Source organism: Anopheles funestus, chromosome 3RL (assembly GCF_943734845.2).
Source record: "Anopheles funestus chromosome 3RL, idAnoFuneDA-416_04, whole genome shotgun sequence".
Classification (NCBI taxonomy): domain Eukaryota; kingdom Metazoa; phylum Arthropoda; class Insecta; order Diptera; family Culicidae; genus Anopheles; species Anopheles funestus.
Genome location: NC_064599.1, coordinates 4673310 through 4696850, shown reverse-complemented (window position 1 = coordinate 4696850; position 23541 = coordinate 4673310). Strand labels below are relative to the sequence as shown.

The window sequence follows — 23541 nt, the reverse complement described above, 5'->3', positions numbered from 1 at the left end:
CCCGACACGGGCACGACGGCAAATCTCGGCTAACTTCAAACTGCTGACCTAATTTGGCCTGCAGGCATTCACCGGCTCATCCTTAGCTCGAGATGAAGATAATGAGCTTCACCGTTCGCGCGCGGCGTCCACCGTTAGACCGAGGCTCAGTAATTTACGGCCAAATCGCCTTCGTTTTGCTCAAATATTATTCTTTTCGGGGCTTTCTCTCATCAACGTTCACTGATCGGTTTCACTTTTCCCCGTCGGTGTGGTGGAAAGCGGTGGAAAAGCGTGCCAGAATAAATAAACAGAACAAAACAAAAAACAACAACATCAACAGAAGTGGAAAGAACTAGCGAAAGAAATACTTAGCGAAAAAAAAATAATAACACAAAGCATCACATCGTTGAAGGCACTCTTTTTGTGTTTGCAAAACAGCCAACAGCCCGGGATTCGTGCCGGACTGACAGGCTGGTAATTAACTAAATTTTCCCAGATCGTTAAGTTTTCCCAATTTGGCCATCTACTTCTGCCATCTTAGTTCCTCGCTCATTCAGGGCATTCGGGGTGCTCTCATCAGTGTGCGCTCGACTGGTGCTTAGTGTCTCGAAATTTTGCATGTAGGTTGTCGGTGGTGCGTGTTTTGTACCTCTTTTTTGGGGGGAAAGCAGGAAAAGCAAATAAAAATACAAACACAAAATCTTGAGAAGTTCTTTTTGGGGAGGGTTTTTCTTTCTTATCCGTGTATCCGTTCCGTCTTGAATTGGAAAAGTAGAGATGGGGATAAAAATCAACAACAAAACACCCGTGACGCGCAATGTGAGAAGCGAAACTTTCACGCGAGTGAAAATGATCCGAAAATTACATCATCAGCTCTCGTCTATTCCACTTCCTTTGGGTCCTCGTTGCAATGGTGGCCCAACCGTTCGTAAGGAATGGCATCAAGGATGGATTTGGTACTCAGGAAATGAACCCATAGAAAGGGTATGATTTTAGAAGGCGAATTCTTGCTGTGTTCTTCCCACAACAGCCAGCTCAAGCTTTATGGAGCAACCGAACTCATTTCATCACCACCAACAACAACAACGAAAAAAAAGGCAAGAAAACGGAAACTCACCCAGGAGTTAGCTCATGAAAAAAAAACAACAACATAAAAGAGCCACAAAAAGAAAGCAACAAACACCACAAAGTGCCCCACCCAGTTCGGTTCCAGTGCCCGGAGGTTTGGGTTGGAAGCAACGATCTTTCGTACACAGTTTCCGCAATGAGTGCGTTTCCGGTGGGCGCACTGGAACAGCCGTGGGCAGACTGAAGCAGAACGACCTTGTACGAATCATGACGCTGATTTTTAGTGGCCAAGACTAACGTGGCCCATGGTGCTACAGAGGCGGTGTCGCTAGTCGTTGGCGAAGTTGCGAACTTTCCGGACAAGAGGCATAACCTTGCGGGCGTTTGTTTGCTGGGCGTTCCGGTGTGCCTGCAGCAGTTTGACTGATTTGTCGTACCGCTATATTGGTGGGACATGTATCGCTTCCCTGCTGGGATGTTACGATAAATTGGATGTGCGAGATAATACACTGATTTGATGCTTCACGTATGGGTCTCTTTTTTTCGGTTAGATGGTACGAGAGGGACCTAATAAAAACTGTGCGTGATACTGATTCAACTGATTTTAAGCCATAAAGTAACATCGGTTTTATCTTCGCTCAGTGCCCACTGGAGAAACTTTTACTAGTGTGAAAGAAGTCATAAAAATGTGCATATATTCGCCATTACTAGTAACCTACATTCCGTGTCTTTTCAGTGGAAAGAAGGCGTGTTTGGAACGAAGTTGGTGAATGTCCACAATATTTGTGGAGCTAAAAGCTTGCTATAGAAATGGTTTTATATAAAAATAGACAAACGATTTCCTAGAATGTGTTTTTTTATGAATACATCGTTTCTAGAAATTCCATCAACTGGAGCATTCCGTTTTTTTTCTTATCTAAGGAATATTCTGACTTATTATGAAATAAGGATAAAATAATTTCTGGAACATAGTACATAGTACGAAATTTCAATTATTGTAATGCACTCATTGCAAATGAGTACAAAATAAAGAACCATCCCTGAGCAGCAATTTGACATTATTTGAGTCAATCTAGACAAAAGTTCCCTACCCAAAGACTATCACATTGATGGCAAATTAAACGAAAATGTGAAAAATAAAAGAGCTATCAGGGGCCGCATACCTATAATGCGGGAGACACTGTTAAACTTTGCTCTTACTTACCGTACAGATCGATACCATTCCATTACTAGGATATTATCGTGAAAGTAAAGAGGTTGCAAAAAAAAAATGGAAGAGACATCGAAAGCTCTTAGTTTTCCAAATCAAATTATCCCGCACGCGTCTGTTCTTCTGTGCGCCATGTTGTAATTCCTGAATTTTCCTCTTCTACAACTGTTTCCCTTTTTGTTGTACGGTGATGGTTTGGCTTCTACTTCCATCGATTCGCGTGTATCCGTTACTAATTGCTTCCTCAACAAACTTATCCTTCCCGGAAAGAGTGCCATCTCCTCCGGGCACTGGTTCAACCGAAAACGACTTTTCATTTCACTCACATTTTTCATGATCGAAGTTGATTTGAAGGGTTTCGTTTTCTTTTTCCCCCCTCCGGCTTTACTCAGTAGTACACGTGTGAGCAAAAAGTGTCAGGGACTTGTTTTACAGCTTGCCTCAATTGAGTGGGAAAATTAAAACTTTTCCTAACTGGTACCACTCCCATGATAAAGAAAAATACAATTTAAATTCAATAAAATGAGTATGTTTTTCACTCTTTATATTGTTCCTAAGTGATTTGCAAAACCACTTAAATAAAATGGAAATGAGCAGTAAAAATAAAATGTTGCAGTCAATCCATTTTCAACTGTCAACCAATCTCTATTACGCGATGGCGATTGAGTAAAATTTTTCCTGTGTTTTCCATTTGAACAAAATATTTTATGACATCTATGAATGATTACTGTTGAATTTAATAATTCAATTCACAAGGTTTGATAGCTTCCTTTTATTATAAAAATAGAGACAAAAAAGGCAGGAAACGTTTGCCAGAGTTTGGTTTGAAGTAACGAGAAAATTGCACTCTACCAAAGTTGGCGTTCTGTATCGAATAGTCGATTAACCATGTAACCAGACACCGATGTCCCAGTGCGATTCGCGTGCAATATATTTATTTTAATATTGATATTGACTTTCCCTGCATTGGCATCCCATGGCATCTGCTGTTCCGTTGCGTTCGTCCCATCGGAGCTAATGCGTTGAAATCGTTTTATTTCTTTTTATTTCTTGTCAATTGGCAGTCGAAACAAGAAACGGGAAAATAGTTTCGCGCTTCATCGCCACCCAGGCAGCTGTTGGGGTTGGTTCACCAAACAAGGGTACATCTTAGGCCGCTAGCCAGAATGACACGAGCGTTATTAGTGTGTTTGGCAAAAAACCCCGGCCACTGCTGTGTAATGGATACGTTCTGGCGTACAGACTGACAGCCAGGGAATAAGATCTTGATTTTTTAGCACTTTGGAGCAAACTCGACCCTTGTTTGACGTCCAGTAGAGAAGGACCTATACACGTGTACGCCCGTTCTGAACCAAAAAATGAAAAAAAAACCATGAAAAACCCCACGCTGATGATTCATCGAAAGATTTTTATTTCACACCCATTTATTCTACCCACCGATTTCAATAAACTGAGCCCTTTTTGTTGTTGTTGTTGCTCACGTCATGGTAGCCGCGAGCCAACGCATTCCCTGCTGATTGGAAAATTGAATTTCGGGCGTCTGTCGTCGTAATAATCGGTACACGATTCACGGCACATCACGACAATGAGCCGCGTTTTTCAATTTGGCAACGTGCCCACCATCGGTTGTCACGTAATGCGATACCCTTTTGCATTGGCATCCGTTTGGCCTGAGTGGGGGGGTTGGGCGTTCGGTTGGGTGGGTGATTTTAATTTTTGAATAATTTTTAGATTTTTATTATTTATCCAAATTCGAAGTTCGACAAAGCAAGTCGATTCGGGAGAAAGGGTACGAATAAATTTTCGATGCCCGTAGCATAGCTAAGCCGAAACCAGTACTCGACAGGGATTTTTGGTGGATTTTAACTCGCTAGGTGCTGCTCTAATGGATCACAATTTATTCGAAAATCGATCTTCCTGTTTGGTGCGGTTGAGTGAAATTTATAAGCACAATGTTGTTTTATTACGGTGACTAGCTGCAACATATTACGCCTCTTTCATTGAGCATTTTTAAGAGACTTTTTGCTATGCAAACATTTCTTCACTGCTGACGTCAATTGCTGACAGTTTGGGACCGGGCAATCGAATTATCCGTACCCGATCGAACTGGATTATGGGTCAGAAATGAACCATTTTTCATACGCTGTTGCTACTTATCCTTGGCAAAGGCGGCAAGGATCGGACTTCACACGACCATCGGTGGTATCATGTCATGTGCGAAGTTTGATCCACATTTTTGTATTTGTTTTACTGTTTTTTCATACTGCATGTGTGTGTGTTTGTATGTGGCAATGTGTAGTCAATGATCAATTTATCACGATCGAAATACCATTCCCGGTCGATGGCAGTTGGAACTGTGCCCGCCCGGGTAGGACGGCCCATCGTAAATATAGGCGTAATCATGTTTTAATGTTTTAATTTATGAGGATGTGCTGCGGAAAGCAATTTAATTTATGATGATGTGTGGAGTCAACAAAGTTAACCATTTTGCGCGTACTGAAGGGTTGGACAGCAATTTGCCTGGAAAGGGATAGTAGCAAAGCGGACAGGTGTGTTGTACTAATTTTGTTAAGTGGTATGGTATCATTTTATAACGATTTATTTTCAATCGAATCTATAATTATCGTTCTATTAAAATGATTTAATTTATTGTTTAAAATTATTGTCTCGCCTTAGTAGAGCGTTGAGTGTTTCTGTACTAAAAAGTTTAGTACAATTTATGGTGTTGGATACTATTGCTATATTACTAACAATTTTTAAAAAGTTAATTTTATTTATCTCAGGAATTGTCTCTAAAATATTTGAAAACAGATGGCAAATATTGAAAAAATACATACGGGATATATCATTAAATAAGCTTGACCTGTACTACCGTGACCAGGCATGGAATTTAAACGACCTACCCAGCAAATGCAAGTAGCTTAAAGGCGCCTGAAGTGAAACGAAATGAGTTACCAATATAAAAGAATGAAAGAAAGCATAGAACGATAGGAAAAGGCAAAAGCATCGCTCATTGGCAACCTTACCGAGCAGGCATAAATTATGTCCCAGTGGAAAATTAGATAATTTATCATCATTAATAACGTAATCGTTATTATACTAATGTGTGTGTGTGTGTGTTCGGGTTGTATCAACCGTCTCCTAGTTTCCTTCGGTTCCGTTCCAAAAACACACAGGGACACCATTTAAGTGCTCCGGCATGCTTATCGTCCTTGTCAACGGCAGGCAGGCAAACGTTCAACGAAGCAACCAAAAACTTGGGCTTTGAGCAAGCAGTCGGCAGCATGGTGCGAGCAAAAAAACTATGGTACCGGCAGCACAATTTCCCATGAAAGGAAAGACCCTTTTTAAGAGCACGAGGTAAGAAAAAATCAATTTCTTCCTGTATGCATGTGCAGCTTTACCGAGCATCAATTTTTGGGGAGCCTGTTTTTTGTTCGATGAAGCCTCGCAAACTCTGTGTCGGAATCGTTCGGTATATAGCAAAGACCCGATAAACATTGGTCCGCTTCTTGATAAAGCACATCACACCGGTTCCTGAATGACCACGTGATGAAATGGATCGAAATGAAAAGAAGAGAAAAAACCACCGAAAACGAAACAAAAAAGCTCGTTCTGGCTGAGTATGAAATGGAAACTCATGTGGTCCGGTTTTTTTTTGTGTTTGTGTCCATCGTCACCGGTGCTGCTGTTGTCGTCGGTGTTATGGGTTAAAGAAGAAAGGACTTTTCGTGCGTATCGAAGCGTTTGCTTGAACCAAATGGAGAGAACATGTCCTGATCCTGGCCGAGAGACTAAAGGCGAACCAAAAACCCCGAAAAAAGGTAACACCAATGTGTTACCGGATGCTTGCAGATGAGTTCGCTTCTTACGGTATGGTAGTTTCCCAAGCACACTCGGTCTTGTTTTTTTGCGATTCCAAACCAACACTCGACAGTGAGGGAAACATGCCGTTGGAGACTTGTGTTCCAAAAAGCTTGTTATTTTTTGTCAGCATCCAGTGGCATTTGGTTCGCTGCCGAAAATACCAACATACCAAGGCAAGGATGTGTTTTCTACGAGCTGGGAATGGTTGCTTGTTAGGAGGTTATTGTAAGAACAAGGTCTTGCCAGCATGGCCGGAAGTGGAGATACCATTTCGTTAGCATCAAGTTCCGCACTAAGTGTGTACGCTCCATTGAAGCTTTTAGGTGTCTTTGTCCTTCAATTCAGGGCTCCCTTCCGGTGCATTTCGTTCACCGAGCGCTAATGTAACACATCCATATCATCCATTGACCATTATCCTCTCTACCCGTAACTACCCCACCGTTGCGCACTGTTCGGCTTTACCATCTGCCCGTTTAGCATGCTAACAAGACCGAGAGCGTTACGTGAAGAAGTGTCAGTTAGCATCCTTGACGCCATCCTAACGTGACTGTGCATCTTGACGATGCACAATCATGGTCACGTACGATGCTCCGTATATCTCTCTGTGCTCTGGGTACGATGGTTCCGTGATAAAGACACAAAGAGCCATCCACTACCGAGGTAAAGGGCACCCGAAAAATCGGTTCGAGTCGGTTAAAGTGATTTAGAGCATAACCCATTTGCAAGTACGATCGTTCCGGATGGTACACTGGGAGCTAAAGTCACATACAGAAGGCTGTAACGGTTTGGGTAAAATAAATTTGAAATTGTCCTAGCAAACGATGTGTCTAACGCTTGGTAAAAATTCTATTGAAACGTTTAATGGCGCTTCTTCCGGGATGGTCCTGCTTTTCCATAGACATTACATAAGTCATGTATTTCAAACCATCAACAACATTGATAATGCTTTTAATGATAATAAATAAACTATACCAACATCTTCACAAACCTTCTACCTTGTCTAGGACAGGTTCGACTTGCTCAGTTTACTCAACACACTCATCTTACAGGTCATCTGATAAAGTTTTCCATTTGCAAGCGATTACAATCGTACCGCCAGCATAGCATAAAAGTTCACCACACCGAATGGTGATTAATAGAAGAAGTGAATAAATTTATTGTTCACTTCAAAGATATCTTTCCTACCTTTCTACCACCTTTGCTAAAGTGCTTGAAGTTCCTACAGGTAGGACGATGATGACGACGATGATGATGAGTTTCTTATCTTTTCCACAATGCGCGGAAACACAACCCCCTCTGGTGGTGGTTGTTCCACCTCACTAATGAAGTAAATGGAAACCAAACCCGTGATGGGCACAGTCCAAACAGAAGCGTCTTACCTGTGAAGAAATTAATGGTAGAATTTTAATAAATGATCTGTCACTTACATTTCGCATGGCAATGCGGTGCATGGGATAGTGCAAAAAAGGGAAACCTGCCCGACGATTGGAACAAGGGACGGATCGGGCATGGACGAGTGGTATCATTTTTCTTTGATGGAGTACACTTCAGCAACTCATTTAGTATGCACCCTCACCGAAGGAGACGGGTCCAAGAATACGCTAGACAGTCCGGTATCCGGTAGCAAACTGCTGCTACTGGGGTGAGAGTGTAAACAATGGTAGCCGGTAGCTAGCCAGTTATCATAATATTTATGCGTGATAGAGTGAGGAGTTCAACTTGAAGACGATTGAAAATGTTATTTCAGATAACACCCGGTGCGGGACGATTCGTATCAAATTTATCGATCGTATTTTTGCTGGGTTTTTAGATTGGTGTAAAGTTGCATATACCTTACGGTAGACTACTATAACCACAACTTGGTTCTTTGGGGAAAATTGAGATATTCAGGCATCTTTGAAATCTTCAACATGGTTTGAACTTTTCATGCTCTGGTTTCCTTTTTATCAACATCATCGTATCGCAGGGAATGCTTGAACTTTTCAGCATGTAGTCATACGTTTAGAGTGGAAATTTTAATGTCCCACAAAAAGCATCCGTCTAACATACTTTACTCGGAGAACTAAAGTGCCACGGAAAAACCTTGATGCCGTAAGTAACAAGTAACCAAGGAAAAAGATGTGTTGAAACCAACCATTTTGCTGCAGCAAATTTAGAGCTGGTAAAATGTGAAAAATGACAAGAAACATTTAGCCGACATGACAATATTTTCTGGAGAGTGTACTGAGTGTTTCGCTGATCCAAGCGCCCTAGACAGTGCTGCTAGTGATACCGCCCGAAGGGATGTGGAAAGAGCAGAAGTTTAAGGACGGTCAGATCAAAGTAATCGCAACACCAAAGCCGACTTCTGCCAAGAGTGCGACGATGGACCAGATGAGCGCGATAGAGAAGGCAGTGAATTAAAAACCAACGTCCGTTGGAGATGTGAAAATTGTGCGAGAAAAAGACACAAAACTTTCAGCCGCCCAACAACTAAGCGAAAATGAGAGCGCTTCCGGTGGGGTGGAAAATAAATGAAATTGGAAGAGTCAGGAACAAGTTTGCCGCGAGCACAAGCTTGGAAAAACTTCCCCAAACCGTCGTCCGATGCCGCACAAAGCTTAAAGGCGCCTGCTACAGTGAAAATGGCGTAACGACCATCTTGCCGCGCATCGTGGCGTTTTAAGAAGGGACGATAAAAAGATTCGTCAGATCTTACAAACCACCTTCGCTATCACGGGAAACCGAAGAGACGGCCAGCTTAACTTCTTTCAAACCCACCCCCAAAAAAAAGGCCACACATACACACACAAATACACCCAAACAGTCATTACTTCCACCAGCAGCTGGAGGATCCGTGAAAAATCTTCGTCCAACTTTCATCCGCCAAGACGAAAAGAGCACAATAAAGGATGACTTATTGTGCTTCATTGATGCGAAGAACATATGCTAATGGTAGGGAATAGGGAGGGAAGGCACAGAAACTGCAGGGAGTCGCAAGGCGACATGATAAGCTGTGTGGTTTTATGTGGCATCGTGCCACACGCATTAATATCATGGTAATTTTTCCACTCCCAGGAATGCTGGGCGGGGAAAGGAAAAAGGAGGGCATAATTTTGGTGGGGCAGTTTTAAAATTGTTCATAATCCTCCCGGCAGCGGTGGAAGGACCTTTTTTAGTCGGTCGGCATGACGGAAAACTGATGAAGTTGGTACGATGGAAAGCTTAGACGTCGGTTTTGACGCCGGTGACGATCAGGCGTGAGCGCGAGCTTAAGCTTTAGTTTATAATCTTCAAAATGGATTTTAAATTAACTTTGGGGTGAAAAGTATTCGTTCGTTTCTTTTTGTACTGAAGGATTTATACATCACTATAATACGTCTTTCTTGAGGCCATGGTTGAATTACACGCTCTCTTAGTATTTCTTTGTAGTATCCACTAGAACTACAAAGAAAAGCACATTTCCCTTATCGGCTATTTGAATCGCCAAAACATGGCAAAGAATTTCCTTACATGCCAAGCTAACCTTTTACAACCATTCTCTAGAGGTTATTTTATGGATTTGTACATAAAAAAAGTTTTGGCTTAAGAATTTAAACAAGAAAAACATGCCCACTCCAAAAATCCCATGGGCTAGAAAAGAACGCCAAAAAGGCACCTATAAAATATTGAACATTTTGCCAATGGAGATTGAGTTTTTTTTGCTTTTTATCCACTAGTTCTATCACTTTTCGCGATTCTTTCCATGCTGCGGAGCACCATTTTATCGGCAGTGGAAGAATAGAGAAAAAAAAACTTCCTCCAAGCTAAAGCAAAATGTCACAAACGACAAGAGCGACGGAAGCAAACATGGCAAACGGCTCCAACTTAAATTCCCGACACAGTCCCAATCGCTAGTTGAAGTTTTTTTCTTCCTTTGTGTGTGTGGAATTATTAAAAACGCATCGAGCGAATCGAGCTGGGATAATTTTATTGGAAGCGGCAGGAGAGCTTTTACCGTCTTCTGTACTTCGACCGTCTTCGGATGAGTGTGGTGGCCTCGAAAATGTTTATATTTGGGACGTTTTTGTTTGCACTTTTTTATGCTTATCTATCGTTTTCTTATACGAGATGAAGCCACAAACCGTCCAGATAGCTGTCAGTCAAAGCTGTCTTCGTTCGGGTCTATGGATGGATAGGCAAAAACAGAACCCTGACAAAAGGGAAGATAAGAGCAGTTGCATGGTTGGCAAAGATTAATTTTTCCACACCATTCTCTATCGAAAACAGCTTCCCTTGCCCCCTCCCAAAGGCAAGGTCACATTGGCCATCTTTGTCTCTGGAATGGGAGGTACCGGTTGTCTATTTGTCACTCTGGAGTCACTGAGATTGGTTTGTGGAACTAGCAATGGCACAACTGGCGCATTTCATGGCAGATGTGTTCGTGTTCGGGACTGTACAGCGCCGGATCAGATTTCTTAGACCAGCTGCCAAGGCATCGCATTGCAAAGACAGCAAAGGCGTACAGCATCTCAGAAGGATTGACTTGCCGAGTGAGTGTACATGTGGCCAGCCGACAAGAAGTGTGTGTGGCAAAAGATAAACTACACTTAATGCGTCGTACATACTCTGGGCCATCAGCACGAAAGTGCTTTCCTTCATGGTTTTTGGTCTGAAATAGTCCCGAGATAGTTTTCCTATCACTTTCTCATCCCAATCCATGTCCTCGGGAAGGAAGAACCTGCTTGAGCATAGCCCACTCATATTCAGCCCCGAATCGATTTTATGGACAATGGCCACCATGAGAGTGTATCGTCACGGAACGCTGTACAACTTCCACACGTCCGTTCGCCCTTATCAGAAGTGTACAATCGGCAGCATTTTCCCAATGGTATTGGTATATTTTCCCCTCAGTTCCTTTCTATAAGCTCTAGCTCCAAGCTGGATGTTACTCCCTTCAATCGAATGCTCATAAGCGCCATCACGCCGGAAAAAGGGTTTTCCGTTGAAGTTTTCTTTTGCGTTAGAAACCGGTGGGGAAGGGTGGATCGGAAGATCGGAGAACCTTCGGGGTAGTTTTTTGAAGTGGTTCGATTCCGAAAGCTAATCAGATTTATTGCTTCCCTTTTTGCTTCCCTCGAGGCACCGGGACAATCTTCTTGTCACACTGAAGACGACGATACAGCCCACGAACCATTTTTTCCAAACGAATCCGAACCTGAGCAACGGTCGAGAAGGCGAGCGAAATTGAAAACGAAATATTGATCCCACTTCGGTTCGAAATCGATGCAACACTTCCACACTCGAGAGCACCACTTGAGTGAAAGTCAGGCAAAAGATTCTAATCTTGATCGGAAATCTTCGCACCGGACAGGATTGAACCGACCCGCGCACACCAATGGAACCTTGTTGGACGGTTTTGACTTTCATCCAGAAGAACTTCAAGCCCTATGCTACCGTAAGGAAACGACTTTTTGATTAAAGATTCTGCATTCCAGATTAAGTATTCATCATGTTTACGGCACAGCACAAATATTGACTGTTAACTAGACGCAAACGCTTTGGCGTGTGTTTGATTTGTGACAAGATCGGGGATCTACCAGTCGTCGAAGGTTGATACCAAATATGGAGCAGGCCATTTTGCTGGATAACTGGTTTTTACACCCTCCGCCCCAGAACGAGCTTGGGGAAATCGAAAGAACCAGAAAAACTCAAGAGATCTTTAGGACCTCAGCAAAAGACCCTGACATTTTGACGGTAACCACAGTGCCCTCACTTAAAGTTCATCCGGGAATGAAAGGATTACCGGTGTTGGTGATGTTGCGCAAGTTCTCCAACCCGAGCATCCCAAGATGGCGGCCAAAAATGAAAACGATTGCAAAATGATGAACTAGCAAATGGGGTGAACAGTTTTCGGCAAAAGTTCATAATCCTGTTCACTGGTTTTGCCACACTCGGGGCAGAATTTATGGGTACCACACGGGTCGTAAAATTAGCCACCGATTAATTCGCCTTTTCACCGGTTTCGTTTGCAACGGGGAGGTGCGGTCTTTCGAAGCAAGTAGGTGTTAAGATATAAACAGGTCTTTCCATTTTGCAAACATACTCCAACCACCACAAGTGCACGGAAGAAATCCCAAGAACCGAGAACGTAAAAACCATTTTACGGCCTGTTTTATATTTATTAACAACCCAACGGCACACAGTTCGAAACAGGCCTTTCGGTGCTTCTCGGGGGGGTTACCATTCTGTACGAAAAAGTTGTCCACGCTCGGGTGACAATCTTTACTCTAAATCAGCCATTCACTTTGCCTATCCACGGGTTGTCGACGAGGAAGTTACAAGCACCAAAAATAGGATGAAAACTTTTGACATCTATCCTTTCCACTTACCTTCGTACGGTGCTGTGTTTGCTGTTGATTTCTGCTGTTTGTTTTCCAGCGATTCAACGATGCTATCGATAAGAAATTGGACTTTGTCAAACCAAAAATCTGTGCGAGATGTATCACCGCTTCTTCGCTTGAGAGCACTTTTAAGTTTTATTACGTTCACCGTTTATTTATCCTGCCTTAATGGACAGTAAGCACCTTATCAGTCACTCACAAAAACACACGTTTATTTCACTGGAAAGCTGGAAAGTTACTGAAAGTAAAGAAAGCATGTTGTGATGTACATATTCATGAGCGAGAAAAAATATTATTAAAATAGATTCTCTTTCGAAATTCGAATAAAGCCCTTCTCTGTATCTTCCCATCTGACATGACGCACTAATTCGCGACTTCCTACGCCTATTTTAATGCGTTTTAGGTTTCGTCGTGTTTTTGTTTTTTCTGTTCCCTGCGTGAGTCGTGAAAAGAAATGCATCTCATCTCATTGCTCTAGGCGTTATCGCTTGTGCGCCTGTCGGTCTGTGGTTGCGCTGCGTCACAGAAAAAAACCGAACTGATTAAGCAGCCTTTCTCTAATCGTTGTAGCCGTGCTTTCAACTGTTTCCGTGTACACATTCCATTTTCACAGTTAGTTCCTAGTTCGTTGTGTCCCGGTTTTTTTTTTTGCTCGTTATGGACATCTTTGGCGAGGTCCAGTTGCAGAAAGGACCGAACCAGTCCAACCGATGGTATCACACAACTCACACGAAGGTTCTTATCGGGGTTTTGGGGTGATATGAAGCAGGGGAATAAACCTAAGAGGAAAACCGTTAGTTCCATAGGGAATGGGGCACTAACAGTTGACATGGATATATACAAGAACACGTACACTCTCGCACACACACACTATACACTTGGAGTCGTGTGCCTAGATCCGCAATCTGCTCAATTTTCTCCATTGACATTAATACATCCAATTAATGGAAGTCACTTCATGTAAACGGGAAGACATCGGGCTTTTGCGACGGTTGGCAATGGAGCGGGGTGAGGGTTGAGTTTTCCATTTTCTTTATCTTCGCCCCCGAGGGGGTGATGGGGGGGGGGGATGATGGGAACGAACAAGAAACTGCGACTGGACAATCTTCGAGCAAACGACTCCGCTCCAGCGGGAACTCGATTAGGTCTCTTCGCAAAGCAGCTCTCAATTGAGTTTATTTACCCCGAGTCGCAGGGCACGCAAACGAAAGCCTGCTCCACTGATCGGTCGGTCAATGGCACTGCGGAACGGCGATGCATACGCTGCTGGAAATTATCCAACGCTTCGGGGCACACTGTTAGAAACTTGTTTGTGTCTGCGACGAGCAAACGCAAGATCTGTCTATTTCGAAGAAGCGGAACACATTTTGTTGCTTTAGAGGATTTAAGGGAAGAGATTACATAGCCGTGTTTTTTCTTTATCGAAAGCGATATATTCCGTAACATTCCTACGCAATACGCAATCGATTAAACACAGCGCAAGAGTCGTGCTGCAAGAGCAGCATCCATGTTTTATCAATGTTTTTGCATTTTAATGTTTCGGTGTTTGACTGTTACGATTGAGTTCGTCTTTGTTAACTGTGGCACATTTCGTTTATTTACACACACACGACACATAAACACACACACACACAAACACATCTGGATGGCACTACTGTCACACATACAGCATCTTCACACACACACATAAATGGTGGCAAGATGGTTTTCGGGACAAGAATGTACAGATCACCAGTAAGATTCCATTCTGCACACCCTTCGGTAACGGTTGGACTATACTGCTGGACTACCATTCTATGAACGGCATTTAAAGACCCTTTTTTCTGGTTTGCCTTTCCCGACCGTCCCTATGGTAAGACACCCTTTTGCCAATGTTGCTATGCTTTTGAATTTTATGCGTCTTCGAACAAACAAAACCATCAGGAGCGCCTCGTTCCACTTCGGTTTCTGCTTTTGTTTCACAACACACATACACTCACACACACCCGAAATGGTACACACTTGAAGATGCTGGAGCATAAATCTGTCACCTCTTGTGCGTTACAGCAAAATTCACTTAGTGGCGTAGGTAAGACGAATTGTTTGTTAGGTTTCTTTACGCTTTTTTAAATACAAAAGTCGTGACACGACGGTTAGAGGTCCGAACTAGAAAAGGGTGTATCCACTGAATGGGGGGGTGGAAAGTGTAAAGGGACGGGATTATTCTTACAGCAGGCCAGAAGGCAAAATCCTCCAACGCAGCGAAACACAGATCGAACCAACGAACAGGACGAAAACTCACTCACTGAGTCGCACCGAAACGGCTCACGGTTGTCGCTTTTGCTGGCGTTGATTTTTCTGTATGCTCTCCCGTCTCTTGGATGGGTTGCGCTGTTGTGGGAGAAATCTCTCTCGTGATTGACTATGCAACGATTGTGAAGGAAGGGTGAATTGTATTAAGAAAATAAAATATTATTATTAAAAGAAATATAACTAAAAATGAAAACAAATAATGGTAAATGTTAAGTATTGAAAATAATAAACGAAATAAGAAATATAAATAGTAAAGATAATATACAGTTGCATTTAGAATTTAAAGTAAAAAGTAGACATAATCTTGTTGATTGATCTTGTTCATTACTTATTCTTTTTAGCTGTTCATATTTTTTGTTATGTTTCCACTTTTATATGTTTCTTAAAACGAATTAATATTCTTAGTAAAAATGTACTTCTTCTGTAAAAAAAAGTACTTCTTGTGGTTATTTTTTCTATTTCTCATAAGTTATATTACAGTATATGAAATATTAAAAATTGAGTATAAAACACTAAACAGGCGTTTATCGTACAAGTGGTGCCCATAGTGCGTTTGCAAATGAAGAGAACGAGAGAGTGAAGCATCTCCCCGATCGAACTACGGCGTGCAAGAGAGACGCACGATTATCTCTCAGCAGCATCCAGTGAGATTGCTGTGAGCACAGCATCATGATGATGGTTCCAGCCCATCACATAACAAAAAAAAAGAAATGCTCTCCCATGCTGGCCTGGCCGGGCCTGGAAAGGTGTACCGTCGAAAGCATAATTGACACCCCGACCGGTTCGCTTACTCGTCACCACCACAACCACCACCACCAACCCTTAACCAACATGACTACAACCCGCCACGGTGTAGGCGGTTTCTGTTGTATCGCCCCCGTAGGAAAAATTCGCTCACCGAAAGTGTGTCTGCAGCGCCCGAAGGGTTTGGTGTATGTGCGCTGCTTATGTTGCCGTTTTGCTAGCAGCATTAAATATTTAGCGATTTTGGTCGCTTCGGAAACCTGCATCGCGGGTACCGGTGGTCGGTCGGTCGGTTGTTGTCTGATGTTGCGTTACGCCACTGGTACGAGCGTGCGAAGGTTATGTCCGCGCGTTTGTTTCTTCTTCGGCTGTGGACAAATCGGAAGAAACTATACGCGAACATATACGCTGGAGGGTTTTGTGTCTGACTATTCGTATGTTTTTTTTCTTGTTTAGCTTTTTTCGACTTTTTCGTGTCACTCTGCATTTGGGCCTTTCATAGGCAAAGTTGTTTAACACATGTTTAGACCACATGTGTTTTTGGTGAACATTGGCAGAAGTTTCTTCAAAACATACTTTATTTATTAATACTATTTAACGTTTTAAAAGAAATATTAATTGTTTCGGTAAGGAATTCTTTTAAAAACCAACAAAATAGAAAAACGTATAAACCTTAAAAGACCTCAAAATTATTCGTTCTCTTTTACTAACGCAAAGGCCCCTTCACAGCATACAAACTTGAAGAACAAGTAAACAATCAAACCAACCAAAAAAAAAATACAAACGTTCCACATTCAACACCATGGGGCCATGTGGGACCGTTTGTCTTTAAGAGTGGCTTCGTGTAGGAAGCGATCATTCCCAAAATAGAAATAAATCCGATTTGCTTATCTTGCTACCAGTAGTCGCGAGGTTAGAAGCAGGGATGAAGGCTACAGCACAAAAAAATAAACCCTATTACCATTAACGCACTACTACAGCGCCGGGAATGGGCGACTTAAAATCGAAACTCCCTCACGGTCGCCCGATCCGTAAGATGGTAAATAAATCAGCAAAAGTGCGTCGATTGATACAAGTGGGTGCGACTGGTATGCGAAAAGCTAAAATGTGGTAATAGTACGCTGTACGGTGTTTATTTGCAGTTGCAAGTACCTTCTGTAGAAGAGTAAAATGAGGAAAAGAAGTTGAATTTGAATGCATGAAGACATTGTATGAGGTAACTTTTCTGGAACTATTTTGATGTTATTTCATTCCATTGTATGGTTTATCATGTTTAACAATTTTTGATAATAACAGTAATAAAAGGCCTTTTTTTGGATGAAAATTTACACTTCATCACCAACAGGATGAACTTCAATTAGAATTCCAAACGTCGACTAACTGTTTGAACCGTTTGATGCCTCCACGAGACCAAAAGTGCATTAAATATAACCTCCTCCTTGGTATCATATAATCGACACTAGAACCATCCGTCAGCTGTTCAACTCCCCTGTAGGTATGCCACCGGAACCAGTCAAAAACGAAGCAAATTGCAGCGAAGCGCAAAAATCCCAAGTCGAACAATCATCGCCACTTGGTGTTGGCTGAGCTCTTGCCCTCAACCGGAAATTGGCAGCTGCTGAAAATGAAGCACCCGGAACGAAAAGTCCAGTGGGTTAGGTTAAGGAGCAACCAGAAGTCCATTCCAAACCGGGTCTTTTTTCGCTTTCCCCATGACCCTCTCTCCTCAAAGAAAACCCAACCCAACTGGACGATAAATGACCTGAAGAAAGCTTTTGTGAAAAGTTTGCACATTGTTGCGAAACGGGAACGACGTCTTGAATGAATTCTTCGGCATCATATTCAAAGCTAAACCAAAGGCACCATCATGCCGGCAGCTTGTGGCCAAGTGTGCTCGAAGGTACGCGGTTACTCGGTGTTGTGCAAAATTACGCTCTTCATGCCTACCCGTGGCATAAGGGTGGCCTTATGCAAGCTCCTTACATTATCCTTTCACGGTACGTTTGGCCACTGTGCCGGGTTCCCGTCCACCGTCCGCCATGTCACTTATTTGCACTTGGAAAATGATGCTTTGCCAAGGCTTTTCCACGACACATGGCACAGAGCGGCCCTGTACGGTAATGCTGCCATGGATCGCTCTCGAGCGTGACGCCAATGTACGACGAAGTGGAAACAAATTACTGTAACATTAATACCTAAAGAATGTGCAAGCGAATGTGCGGTCACACATTCGGTTGAAAGTTGTTGCCTTCTGCCCTCTTTTCGCTAGCTCCTCCGTTCTGCCTGATCCCTGCTGGATGGGGAACGTGTACAGGATAAATTTGAGATGATTATTTAGCAATTAAAAGCATTCTCACAGTTACCATAAAGTATAGCCTTGTTATGGTACACTATGGTAGCACAGGCTGGTTCAGGGATTTTCCATGAAAGGTATTTAAAACTGTGTGGTAGTAGTTCGATAAAGTGGTACGGTTTACAGGGCACGGTGTAATGTGCTCGCGCGTACAATTGCTTACTTCGCGTTTCCGTTCGTACCCGCGTCACATTTATCGATTTGCGCAAGGTTAATCATATCACGGTATCAACGACTTTTCGTTCGGACGACATACTTCTTCATTCGGGCGGACTTGATCGTCCAGGCGATCATAGAAATCTGGAAGAGATTTCCCTTACTGGATTGATGGAGACATCGAGGCCTTACCTTGGGTAGGGGGACTCTCGAAGCTCTTGAAATAAGAACACAATATGGTTTTGGTTGGTTATAATTTCCAACCTGACGGTTAACACGCACTTTGGCGGTTCATCTCAGACTGTCCCGTTCAGGTTGAAACTAGCTTTATTTATATCCATTTTTCAAGCTTTTTGTTTGCTTATTTATCTATAATTGTTATGAAAACATTAATAAGTAGTTCATCATAAATAGCCAATGTTTTGATTTGTGTCGCAATTGTTTATCTTCAGGCTACAACGAAATCGGGGACAAATAACGATGGTGTTATTTGTTATTAATTGTGCTTCCAGTGCCGTTTTTTGCTGTTCATGCAAAAACGCTTATTAAGCTATCTTTACCGGGTGGTTAAGAAATTGATTCTCATTGCTAACCCTAAGTGTTTGAATTTACGTTTATGCGTTGGTCATCGGTTTTTGCCAGTTGCTGCATTTAATAAAGTGGGTCACTGTGTTTTGAAACTGAGCTCCTTTTGATTTGGATTATGTGGCTTTTTTCTTGGGTAGCAAAATGTGTTGAATTCTGTCACGCGATGAACCTTCTAACTTTATACTGTATAACATTTAAATTATGATAAGATGTTTAGCAGATATGCTACACCTCCCCCGTTTAAGAGAATAATATTATGATTGAGTTTAGTTTTACGAAAGAGTAATATTATTCTTTATATTTTTTCTTGTGTTACTATATTTGAAAAAAAAAATGGATTTGAAATTCGAGTACTAATATATTCTAAAGTAGCTGTTTAGCAAATATGCTACACCTCCTCCCTTTAGAAGAATAATGTCATGATTGAGTGAAATTGTAATGAGCGAAAAAGTAATATTATTCTATTGTTTTTTCTTTCTTTTATATATTATTCTGTTACGTTTCAATCTAGTGCTATGTTATAAAATTTCTTATGGAGGATAATATTTGATGTGCATTGATTTGTTGACTAGAGATATAAAATTGGGAAATTTGTAATCTAATGTATGAGGTTTGAACTTGATTTTTGAGAATTTGTTACATTCACAACTAGATGTGAGTTTTTCATCATGCTTTTCTTCGATTCTTTGTTTCATTTTAGAAATCAATGTATGCAATCTTGTCCGGAGAATCTGTTTACCTTTTTCTTTAACTTTGTTCATTATCGATGCTTTGCGCAATTCTTCACATACAGTGGGATAATTTGTATTCCATACTTCATTTTTAATGCATTTAGCCTCTCCTGTGGGGCAATGTTTATCATCTTCATTATCATTTATTCCTTTTCTGAATAATTCATTTTTATTCTTCATATTTGCGCATTGAGGTGCATTAATTGCATCATTTTGTTTTTTGATTGCTTTGTAGTATACATCAATGTAACTTTCTGTGTCATGTGTAACTTTCATGTCTTTTTCAAATAGTTCTTTATATAGCTCATCATTATATACTTCATTATTTTCTTTTATCTCTTTGTCGACATCATCATCCTCAAATATTTTTTCATTCATAAATTGTTTACTGACATTGTTATATTCATAACTTGATTCAACATGTACTCTTTTCCTGAGGTTTTCTTTTCTAGTGTAATTTTCATTTTTATCATATTTGCTTTCAAACTGATATTCTTCATAATAGTCATTATATAACTCGTTTGCGCTCATGTCGTTTTTAAAATATTTGTTTGCCTTCATGTCATCATTATAACATTTGTTTGGTTTGATCTTCAACATTTGTCTGTTTTCCTGATTTCTTTCTTCAAAGTTAAAACTTGATTCGCATGTTTCTTTTTTTCTTATATAAAGAATGCTCTTTATTTTTCCTTTATCTTCACATTTTGATGTGTTAGTAATATTCATACGCTTTGATTCGTCTTGCAAATTCAATTTGTTTCTATGACGTGTATTTTCATGAACTCGTTTAGTTAAGTTTTCATTAGTATTATTTATGTTCGTTTCGTATCGTATAGGTCGATATCTGTGTGAGTTATTCATTTGAATTTTACTGTATGTATTTTTTTCGAAGGTGTTATTACTCCAGTACGGTGTGTTTGTTGCTTGTGTTGGATAGTCATTTCTATTAAAGTATTTTCGATTGTCTAAATCAAATTCCCTTCTGTTTTGAATGTAGTTTATTTCCACTCTTTGGGATGCAAGTTGTAATTCAGCCTCATTATTTGTACCTAACTCGATAGCCTTTGCAAGAGATGTACAATTACTGTATTTGATTGTATTTTTAGTATCGATGTGTTTTGTTCCGGCTATTAATGCTTTCATTGCAGCTCTCATAGCTAACTTTTTGGCTCCTTCTGCTCCTATATTATCTGAGAAGTATGCCCTTTCAAGACGTAACTTAAGATCGCTAATTTCGTCAGCAAAACTTGAAAAATCGTCTTTTTGTCTTGTAGCATTTAATTTCGTTAAAATTAAATCTGATCCAATAATTTTTTCACAATTAATTTTTAAAGCTGTTATGATTTCATCGATCGTTTGTGGAGTTTCTAAAATTGCATTTCTTGCTTTTCCTGTCAGTCTAGATAAAATTGCCTGGATTGCAATGGGTTCATTTTCTGTAGTTGTAACTGATTTACAGGTTTTTAATGATGATAATATATGTTCCAGATTGTCACTATTACCATTGTACACTGGCACATAACTAGCAATTATGTTCAGTAATTCAATTGTTGTAGCCATTGTGCTAGTTGTCGTTATTTCTACTTTAATTTTCAATAACTGATTTTGTCAAAAAGTCGTAGTTAAATTAACTGAATGTCTTTCATAATGTATCTGTAAATTTGTTTTTGTCAATATGAGGTTTTGTCAACTCGTCATTCCTTACTTTGTTAGTATTTATTTATCATCTTTTACTTTGTCTTTCGAACATACTGGAAATTTTTTTGAACATTTTTAGTGTATTAGGTTTGACATTAAGCATTACTTTTAACCAATATCGATCTTTCAAAGGACAATATTTTGTATATTTTCTTTCTCTTTAGTTATATAATTTTGTACCTTCTTTCTTCTATCATTCATGTCATATACGTATCATATACAGTTATTTAATACACGTTTATCGTTCAATCGTATGCATAATAACATTGTAGGTATTACTTATCTTGTCGTTGTCTCTTTCGTTGGGACTTCTGTTCGTAAGTCATCATGATGCGACTCCTGTCCGTAAGCATCCTTTCGGAGGTTCCTGTTTGATATCTTCCACGTTGGAGACTCCTGTCTCTTGGGATCCCGCCGGTCAACATTTGTGATCCGTGGTCTCGCCTTCCACAGATTTTCAAATTTCTGTTCACTTGTTTATTTGCCTCATTGTGCTATTTTCACGATGTGCATTTGTGCTTTCGTGCGATGATTCTTTAACATCGCTAGTAATCAGTTATTAGGCGAAAATTGAAGAACACTGTCTCTTCCGCACTTTATACCTAAGTATAACTTTCACTGTTCGATTCGCGAATTGATTCATAATAAACGAATTTGTTGTCTGATACTCTCATTCATAAATATAATCGAAAGCTTGATTATCTAAGAGCTTGAAATTCCTTGAGCTTGAAAATATAGTTCGTTGTGAATTTTCAGATTCTATATGATCGTAAAATATTGATCTCCGTTCGAACTACTTCTTTTGGGTACTGAAGAGTACATTTCGTCGCAGGTTTTCATGAACATTTTTCTGTGTAACACTTTAACTACGCACTGCCAAAAATTTGCTTTATCATCCACTTTTCACTCACTTATTGTTTTCTTCGTCATATGTTCCACTTTTGCATTTTTGTGTAGCTAAACATCACGTAGCACGTTTGGCTCAAATGTTTGTCTCTTTTTCCATCCATCAGTCACGAGAATTTTCCACTCTGGATCAGTTCTAAATAATGAAACCATGCTGCGATGCATATTGTTTAGTACTCTGGTCATTGCACTTTTTAACTGGTCATGTCGATTGTATTTTTATCGTTGCTATAACTGCACTTTTTCACTTTTTCTAACCTTCTCTGTTCACGTATCCGAATTTTTGCAGCTTATGGTCACGGTCGCCATGTAATGTGCTCGCGCGTACAATTGCTTACTTCGCGTTTCCGTTCGTACCCGCGTCACATTTATCGATTTGCGCAAGGTTAATCATATCACGGTATCAACGACTTTTCGTTCGGACGACATACTTCTTCATTCGGGCGGACTTGATCGTCCAGGCGATCATAGAAATCTGGAAGAGATTTCCCTTACTGGATTGATGGAGACATCGAGGCCTTACCTTGGGTAGGGGGACTCTCGAAGCTCTTGAAATAAGAACACAATATGGTTTTGGTTGGTTATAATTTCCAACCTGACGGTTAACACGCACTTTGGCGGTTCATCTCAGACTCTCCCGTTCAGGTTGAAACTAGCTTTATTTATATCCATTTTTCAAGCTTTTTGTTTGCTTATTTATCTATAATTGTTATGAAAACATTAATAAGTAGTTCATCATAAATAGCCAATGTTTTGATTTGTGTCGCAATTGTTTATCTTCAGGCTACAACGAAATCGGGGACAAATAACGATGGTGTTATTTGTTATTAATTGTGCTTCCAGTGCCGTTTTTTGCTGTTCATGCAAAAACGCTTATTAAGCTATCTTTACCGGGTGGTTAAGAAATTGATTCTCATTGCTAACCCTAAGTGTTTGAATTTACGTTTATGCGTTGGTCATCGGTTTTTGCCAGTTGCTGCATTTAATAAAGTGGGTCACTGTGTTTTGAAACTGAGCTCCTTTTGATTTGGATTATGTGGCTTTTTTCTTGGGTAGCAAAATGTGTTGAATTCTGTCACGCGATGAACCTTCTAACTTTATACTGTATAACATTTAAATTATGATAAGATGTTTAGCAGATATGCTACAACGGTATGGTCGTTGCTAAGGGTTGTACTTAATAGGCATATCGGAATATAAAATACGATTATTATTTTAAAACATGAGCATGAGCCATGCGCTCGTTTTAGTACAAAACATCTCTTGATATCTTCTACATTTCATGATGCTGCTAGTGAGCTCACACGTCGTTTAGATCGAATGGATTTTTTTAATAAAAATAACAGATGCTGAACACTTAAGTGCTAAGTCTAGTATCAAAGCGTATTTTATAAATTATGAATTTCTATGTTTTCTATAAGATCTCCCAAAATTCAATTATCAAAGCTTTCGAATTTCATATATTCTCTAAGGTACTTATTATTTTTTTAAAACATCCATTCTCTTAATCTATGAAGCAATTTAAATTCTCTGAGCCGCAATGAGACGTCACGAGCTTCAGGAATTCTGACACATCGACGTACC

At 40.5% G+C, this 23541-nt stretch overlaps 1 protein-coding gene across 4 annotated transcripts in view; it reads right to left on the bottom strand.

Moving 5' to 3' along the window:
* LOC125772176 (uncharacterized) overlaps positions 1 to 14813 on the bottom strand; it is a 51206-nt gene extending 36393 nt beyond the window's left edge. For 2 of the 4 annotated variants that reach the window (XM_049443627.1, XM_049443631.1), the window contains exons 1-2: positions 14699 to 14813; positions 12478 to 12727 (exon numbers count right to left, since the gene is read on the bottom strand). The gene's annotated coding sequence lies outside the window, so the exon portion shown is untranslated. Of the gene's footprint in view, positions 1 to 7312; positions 7425 to 12477; positions 12728 to 14490; positions 14670 to 14698 lie in introns of those variants that run through there. The other 2 variants (XM_049443629.1, XM_049443630.1) reach the window with 2 other exon arrangements.
* Positions 14814 to 23541: the final 8728 nt, after the last annotated feature.